The 9,017-nt window shown below is 39.4% G+C and overlaps 1 pseudogene; it reads right to left on the bottom strand.

Moving 5' to 3' along the window:
* Window positions 1–7,075: 7,075 nt before the first annotated feature.
* Window positions 7,076–8,482, bottom strand: LOC141546773 (lysine-specific demethylase 4B pseudogene; annotated as a pseudogene).
* Window positions 8,483–9,017: the final 535 nt, after the last annotated feature.

Below are 9,017 nucleotides of genomic sequence, written 5' to 3'. Positions count from 1 at the left end.
TGGAAAAATGAATACAAGGGATAATATTATAAAATATATATATATATATAAAAAAAAAAAAAAAAAAAAAAACAAAGGTTCTGACAAAGGTCTCATTTCCAAAATATATATAGAACTGACCCTAATTTATAAGAAACCAAACCATTCTCCAATTGATAAATGGTCAAAGGATATGAACAGAAAATTCTCAGAGGAAGAAATTGAAACTATATCCACTCACATGAAAGAGTGTTCCAAATCACTACTGATCAGAGAAATGCAAATTAAGACCACTCTGAGATACCACTACACACCTGTCAGATTGGCTAAGATGACAGGAACAAATAATGATGAATGTTGGGAGGGATGTGGGGAAACTGGGACACTAATACATTGCTGGTGGAGTTGCGAAAGAATCCAGCCATTCTGGAGAGCAATCTGGAATTATGCCCAAAAAGTTATCAAACTGTGCATACCCTTTGACCCAGCATTGCTGTTATTGGGATTATATCCCAAAGAAATACTAAAGAGCAGAAAGAGACATATATGTGCCAAAATGTTTGTGGCAGCTCTTTTTGCTGTAGCTAGAAACTGGAAGATGAATGGATGTCCATCAGTTGGGGAATGGTTGGGTAAATTGTGGTATATAAAGGTTATGGAATATTATTGCTCTGTAAGAAATGACCAGCAGGAGGAATACAGAGAGGCTTGGAGAGACTTAAATCAACTGATGCTGAGTGAAATGAGCAGAACCAGAAGGTCACTGTACACTTCAACAACAATACTGTATGAGGATGTATTCTGATGGAGGTGGAAATCTTCAACATAAAGAAGATCCAACTCACTTCCAGTTGATCAATGATGGACAGAGGTAGCTACACCCAGAGAAGAAACACTGGGAAGTGAATGTAAATTGTTAGCACTAATATCTGTCTGCCCAGGTTGCATGTACCTTCGGATTCTAATGTTTATTGTGCAACAAGAAAATGATATTCACACACATGTATTGTAACTAGACTATATTGTAACACATGTAAAATGTATGGGATTGCCTATCATCGGGGGGAGGGAATAGAGGGAGGGGGGGATAATTTGGAAAAATGAATACAAGGAATAATATTATAAAAATATATATATAATAAAAAATTAAAAAAAAAATCATCCCCAGGATAATACACTATGATCAATTAGGATTCATACCAGGAATGCAGGGCTAGTTTAATATTAGGAAAACTATTAGTATAATTGACCCTATTAATAATCAAATTAATAAAAACCATATGATCATCTCAATAGATACAGAAAAAGCATTGGACAAAATCAAACATCCATTCCTACTAAAAACTTTTGAGAGTATAGGAATAATTGGATTATCCCTTAGAATAATCAGGAGCATATATTTAAGACCTTCAGTAAGCATAATATGCAATAGAAATAAACTGCAACCTTTCCCAGTATGATCAGGAGTGAAACAAGGTTGCCCACTATCACCATTACTATTCAATATAGTACTAGAAACGCTAGCCTCAGCAATAAGAACCGAGAAAGAGATTCAAGGAATTAGAGTAGGAAATCAAATTATCACTCTTTGCAGAAGACATGATGGTATACTTAGAGAACCCCAATCACTCTGCTAAAAAGCTATTAGTAATAATTCAGAATTTTAGCAAAGTGACAGGATTCAAAACAAATCCACATAAATCCTCAGCATTCTTATATATCACCAACAAAATGCAACAGCAAGAGATACAAAGAGAAATTCCATTCAAAATAATGGTCATTAGTATATACTATAAAATATTTGGGAATATATCTACCAAAGGAGAGTCAGGAATTATATGAGAAAAATTACAAAACACTTGCCACAAAAATAAAGTCAGATTTAAATAATTGGAAAGACATTCAGTGCTCTTGGATAGGCCGAGCGAATATAATAAAGATGACAATACTCCCCAAACCAATCTATTTATTTAGTGCTATACCAATCAGACTCCCAAGAAACTATTTTAATGACCTAGAAAAAATAACAACAAAATTCTTATGGAAGAATAAAAGGTAGAGAATTGCAAGGGAACTAATGATAAAAAAAAACTCAGAGGAAGGTGGTCTAAGTGTACCTGATCTAAAGCTATATTATATAGCAGCAGTCACCAAAACCATTTGGTACTGGCTAAGAAATAGAACGGTAGATCAGTGGAACAAATTAGATATAAAAGACAAAAAAGGGTACATCTATAGCAATCTAATCTTTGACAAACCCAAAGATACGAACATTAGGGACAAAAATTCATTATTCGGAAGAAACTGTTGGGAAAACTGGAAATTAGTATAGCAGAAATTAGATATGGACCCACACTTAACACCATATACCACTTAACACCAAGATAAGATCAAAATGGGTCCATGATTTAGGCATAAGGAATGAGATCATAAATAGATTAGAGGAACAGAGGATAGTCTACCTCTCAGACGTGTGGAGGAGGAAGGAATTTATGACCAGAGGAGTATTAGAGATCATTATTGATCACAAAATAGAAGATTTTGATTACATCAAACTAAAAAGTTTCTGTACAAACAATGCTAATGCACACAAGATTAGAAGGGAAGTAACAAATTGGGAAAATATTTTTAAAAGGAAACGTTCTGACAAAGGTCTCATTTCCAAAATATATAGAGAACTGACCCTGATTTATAGGAAACCAAACCATTCTCCAATTGATAAATGGTCAAGGGATATGAACAGACAATTCTCAGATGATGAAATTGAAACTATTTCCACTCACATGAAAGAGTGTTCCAAATCACTACTGATCAGAGAAATGCAAATTAAGACAACTCTGAGATACCACTACACACCTGTCAGATTGGCTAAGATGACAGGAACAAATAATGATGAATGTTGGAGGGGATGTGGGAAAACTGGGACACTGATACATTCCTGGTGGAGTTGTGAAAGAATCCAGCCATTCTGGAGAGCAATTTGGAACAATGCTCAAAAAGTTGTCAAACTGTTCATACCCTTTGACCCAGCATTGCTGTTATTGGGATTATATCCCAAAGAAATACTAAAGAGTGGAAAGGGACCTGTATGTGCCAAAATGTTTGTGGCAGCTCTTTTTGTTGTAGCTAGAAACTGGAAGATGAATGGATGTCCATCAGTTGGAGAATGGTTGGGTAAATTGTGGTATATGAAGGTTATGGAATATTATTGCTCTGTAAGAAATGACCAGCAGGAGGAATACAGAGAGGCTTGGAGAGACTTTCATCAACTGTTGCTGAGTGAAATGAACAGAACCAGAAGATCACTATATACTTCAACAACAATACTGTATGAGGATGTATTCTGATGGAACTGGAAATCTTCAACATAAAGAAGATCCAACTCACTTCCAGTTGATCAATGATGGACAGAAATAACTACACCCAGAGAAGGAACACTGGGAAATGAGTGTAATTTGTTAGTACTACTGTCTATCTACCCAGGTTACTTATACCTTCGGAAGCTAATAATTAATGTGCAACAAGAAAAAGTTATTTACACACATATATTGTATCTAGGTTATATTGTAACACATGTAAAATGTATGGGATTACCTGCCATCGGGGGGAGGGAGTGGAGGGAGGGAGGGGACAATTTGGAAAAATGAATAAAAAAAAATGATTAGCTAAATGTAGAAGAACAAAGTGTAGTTAAGGTTATAGTCTCCTGTTTACTTTTAGTGTTTCACCATTCTTAGTAAAAGGTAACTAGGTGACAATGTGAATAGAGTGCCAAGCATGGAATCATGAAGACCTTAGTGTAAGCCTGGGCACAGACCTTTACTAGAATGTAGAAACAATTGAAGAACTTGAATCTGTGAACAAAGAGAGATTTAAATTGTTATTGTATCCATTTAAAAATATGCCTTTTACTTGAGATAGTAGCATTAGTTGGTTATTAAAGAAAAATTAATTGGTGGAGAATCATAAGCTTCTCCAAGTACATCATTTTTATCAGTTTTTTTCCATATCCATATAATCAAAGCTATGTTGTTTTCTAATAAGTAGGGATGTATGAGGGGGATATCTGCAATATAAAGAAAACTGAGTACTACAAAACCAACATTTTCGAACTGGAGTACTAGAGAAAACTGTGCAGAGTTCCTTGGACAGCAAGGAGATCAAATAATTCAATACTTAAAGAAATTTAAAGTACTCATTGGAAGGACATATACTGAACCTACTATTTAATACTTTGGGCAAAATGAAAAAACAAGACTATTTTTCTCAACTATACTTTATCACTTACTATTTGTATGTTTATATTTATGTTTTAGTCTCTATGGTTGGGATTAGGAGAGAAAAAAAATGTCCAAAATATTTCCAGATGCCTAGTGTAGGAAAACAGCATATGCATAGTCATATATATTTCAAATAGATGATTATTTTTGTCAGTGTGAAATGATATTATAGAGTAATTTTAACTTGTATGTCTTGATTTTTAGAGATTTTTAACATGTCACATAATTTTGAAACTGTGTCATATATATATATATATATATATATATATATATATATAAACTAGAACTGAGAAGAGTAGTATGAAAAAAAATAAACACACTTAAACTTGGAGCAATACTTCATTATTATTTGAAGGATAAAGCTCATGTTTAATTTAAAATTAAAATCAAGAAATAAGCTTTAAACTTTAGCAAACAAAAAAAGAAGTTTACTTTAAAACAGCTGCAGTGGTACCAAGGAAAATGAAGATACAAACTAAGAACACAATGATGTCAACATAGATAAAAGAAAAGCCTCAAAGAAGAAACAAGTGAATTAGACATAATACCCCCTCCCCCAAATCATTGAAGAGCTAAATTTACTTAAAAACTAAATAAGATGAAGAGACGTAAAATGGGGTAAATGAGTGGGAAAAGACAATTATGAAAATACAATTGAAGCCTTTCTAAGAGAGGCAAAAAATAGTAAAGAAAACGATACTTTAAAAACAGAATTGACCAAACTATAAAATAAGAAGGAAAAAACTTCATGATATAGATAATTCCTTGTAATGTTCATGCTAGCTTTCTGATGGTCCTCCAGTCAGGCCTTGGTCTCAACAGGATAGACCCTATGACAATGTCCACAAATAGATTCTAGAGTCTTTATTGTCTCCATCACATCTCTTCTGCAATCTGAGTCTGTCAATCTCCTTTACATCGTCTGTCAGTCTGATCCAGCCTCAGTCTTCATCTCTCCCAGTCTCCTCCTGCAGTCTGTGACAGTCTACTCATCTGACCCAGTCTTGATCTTGGTGGAGGAGTGCTCTAGGAAGAGGGAGAGCCAGCAAGAGAATAGTCAAAGATGGAACTTCTCATTTCCAGTCCTTCTCAACCCTTCTGAGCCTGTGTCTGGCTCAGATGGACCTTGGTGTCAGTGGAGAAATGAAGGAGGACAGGCCTTCCTAGAAGCCAAAATTCTCCAGCTAGTCCTTGCTGTCCCACAACCATCAGCAAACCTCTTACTGACATCCCTTCCCAAAAGCAGGCCACTACTCTTTTTTTTAAATAGCTTTTTATTGACAAGATATCTTTTTCAATATATGTTCAAGATAATTTTTCAGCATTGACCTCACAAAACCTTTTGTTCCAACTCTTCCCCTCCCTTCCCCCCACCGCCTCCCCTAGATGGAGGGTAGAACAATACATGTTAAATAAGTTAAAGTCAGTATTTCAGTAGTTCTGTGTGATCCACACTGGGGTTCCTTGATCCTGGAACTGTTTATGGCTGTTCACAACACTTCTTTTTTTCTTTGACTTGAATACTCTGTATTTGAGTATTTCTGATTTGGGCTTTCTTTCAGAAGGTGAAAGTGATAGAGTGGGGGGTTCTATTTTTCTTTGTCTTAAAGTTCCAACATATCTGGGAAGTTTTGTTTTTCGTATTTTGTTTTTTGTTTGTTTGTTTTTTATGATACCCAAATTTTGAGGTAAAAGTGTATTCCCATAATATATGCAAGCACACTCTGCTCAGGTTCAGTGAGACTCAGGGCTCACTAAGGTCCAAATGCTCTCCTTAGGGGTGGTTTTCTGCTTGTGTCCTCCAACTTTCTGGATGCAACAAAAACAGATGCAGGAAGTCCCAACACTAGACATCACTGTCACTGCAGGAGTCGCTCAGTTGTAAATCATCTCCCAATGTGCTCATCAGCCGGTTATTCCCGGGGAGCTGCTGCTATTCCCCACAGGGTTTGTGTGACAGGACTGCAGAGGAGGATCCCCTTGATGAAGAGTCTCTGGAGGTGTACTCCTCATCTTCACTGCTGGAGCTCTGGGAGTCAGAGGAGTTGCTGTCCCTGAGAGTCCCCATCTGCTTCATCTCAGCTCTCAGAGCATGATCTCTCTCTCTCTCTCTCTCTCTCTCTCTCTCTCTCTCTCTCTCTCTCTCTCTCTCTCTCTCTCTCTCTCTCTCTCTCTCTCTCTCTCTCTTCTCTCCTTCGTTTCCCTTTTTTTCTTATATTTTTTAACAATAAGTATTTATAGAAAGAACTTCACAAAGGTGATTTCTGTACAGAAATCACATTGCAAAGCCTGCATCAGCAGTCAGTGAATAGTACTTTTCAAGATGAGAGCTTTTACATGGTTTACAAATCTGAGTAGTTTTTGCTTTTGTAATGTAACCTTTAATCCTTCCTAGCCTAAGACAAGAGCCAGGCATCCCTGGGCTCCAGGAGCAAAAGCTGTTCTAAAGCCTCCGGGTGACAGGCAATCTGAGAGGTTACCATTGCCTCCTTTCCTAGGACCATCAGCAGTGTGTTGAGCAGAGTCCAGGTAGCCTGTGGCCAGACAAGTCTCTCAGATGGTCAAATTCAATGTAGATGAAAGGAATTCACAGCAAGTTATTGCATGGGTCAGGGAGAGGGCTGTCCACTTGTTCCACTGTTGCCTGGGTGCTTAGCTTGGGTCAAAGGGGGTCAGGGTGGGGGTGGAGGAGGTCAGGAGATGTTGGTTCTAAAATTGAGTTTGTACCAAACATGTGGCTCTGGGCTCCAGGCTGGTATTGTGACTGCAGGAGGCTCTCCATGAAGGCCAGGTCATCAGGATTCTGTCCATAGTCCTCAGAGTTTGGTCTTACCATCGCCTTCACTGCCTTCAGGACTTTTGTGCTGCTCTTCTTCTTCTAGATCAGCCTCATGTTTGAGTTCTTCCTTAACTTTGCCCTCCTCCCAAAGGGTTTCTGCAGCCATAACCTCTCCCAATGACTTCTGGTCTTCCTTTTTATTCCTCCTAGGCTGTCCCCTTCTTCTATGGGACCATAGGCCAGGCTTTCTGTTCTGCTCTCTCTTCCTGTCTGTATTTGGTTTTCTCTCCTCCTCAGTCTTTTTCCCGTGTCTGTTTTCCTTAATTTGTCTCCCAGGGAGCTTAGCTTTCAGCACAGCCTTGGTCTCCTTCCAAGCACTCAGTTCGGGGCTAGTGAGTGCTGTAGGCTTCACGTGGTCCAATGCAATAATATCTTTTCCTTGCTTCCACAGTTCATAGCGCTCCAGCTGTAGCAGTCTCACAAAAACATCCGTTGAAATTTTCACCATATCCTTTCAGCAGGTGCACTGAGTAGCCATCTTGCCATAGTCAATCCATCTCAATGTGGCAAAATTGGTGGCCTCAGCACAGTTGAAACCATGATTGAATCCTGCATGGTATCCATAGGGAAAAGTAATGATGAACTCGCCAGCCTCCTGAGTGATCCGATCAAAAGGGATGCCGTACTTTTTCAAGACGGAGGGAGAGATGAGAGCCGTCTTGTGACGGAGAAAGGCATCACATCCCTGAGAACTTCCTGGGAAAAAGCCTTTTGCCAGGCGTTCCAGACGTTTCCCATGTTCTGGAGGTATGGCATACCAAGACTTGGGCTCCCCAAAGTGCAGGTAATTGATACTGTAGAGATCCATGTCTTCTGTGTGCCAAGGAAAGGTGGTTTTCCACATGCCAAAGTACAGGTAGGGAGTGTTCACCCCTTCTATGATCATCCCACCTTCGTGTTCCACCATGTCCAAAAGGGTGTTCCAATTCCCAATATTCCACTCCTGCACATCAGCATCATATAAAGAACCAGTGATATCAGCGCCGTAAATTGGAGATACAAAAGGCAGGTTCTTCCAGTATTTACGCTCCAGATCTTCAAAATCTTGGTGTGGAGGAGTACAATACTTTTCACTGTTGGCCAAGTGGCGATAATCTCCCACTGTCATGGCTTTCTTCCTTATGTTATACTGGGTAAATAACCCAGATTGTCCTGTCACCACCTGCTGAAGAGGAGCTGGAATCACCATGTCATCAATGTCATCATAACTTTTCCTAGGTCTCCACTCCTTGGGTGGGATCACCTTAGCAAGTCCTGCTCTGTGAGCTCCTTGGGATTCAATGTAGGCCACATATTTCCCAAAGTCCTGAAACTCCTCAATGGTAGGACGGAAGGTCATGATCTTACAACTCGGATTGTGTAGACTTGGATTCTCAGACCCCATGATTCCAAATGGCTCAGTTCCAAACCCTATGGTTGCTGCCTTGTGAGTCAGCTTCCTCAGTCCTTCAGGGGGAAGCTGGGCCAGGCACCCCTGGCTCCTTAGCTCTGGCCTGGCTTCTTCACTGTCTTGCTCCCCCAGCACTTTCAGCTCTCTCTTAATGTCCTCCAAATGGAGTTCCCCGGGAGGATCTTGTTTCACAGGACAGGTTTTTGGTCCAACAGGTGTCTTCCCTACAGCTCTGAATGCTATGGCAGTGGGTGGTGCCCGTGCAGGGGGCAGCTCCACTCCCACCTGACTTCTGCTGCCTCCCTCTGTTCTGATCTTCTTGACCTGGACACTGCTACTGACTTTTTCCAACACACATTCCCCAGTATCACGATTATTGATGAGAATTGAGTCTCTCTCATAGGTTCTTTTGTTTCCTTTGACAACAGTCCTTGGGGCTGCAGCTCCAGGGAAATGAGGCGCCATGACTGTGACCTCCTCCCCCTGGCCCACCTGCAACTTGCCTTCCCCCAATGCGTCTATGGATGTA

The sequence above is a fragment of the Sminthopsis crassicaudata genome, chromosome 6 (assembly GCF_048593235.1).
Source record: "Sminthopsis crassicaudata isolate SCR6 chromosome 6, ASM4859323v1, whole genome shotgun sequence".
Classification (NCBI taxonomy): Eukaryota; Metazoa; Chordata; class Mammalia; order Dasyuromorphia; family Dasyuridae; genus Sminthopsis; species Sminthopsis crassicaudata.
The sequence above is the reverse complement of the archived record's forward strand: the minus strand, read 5'-3'. Positions and strand labels throughout refer to the sequence as shown.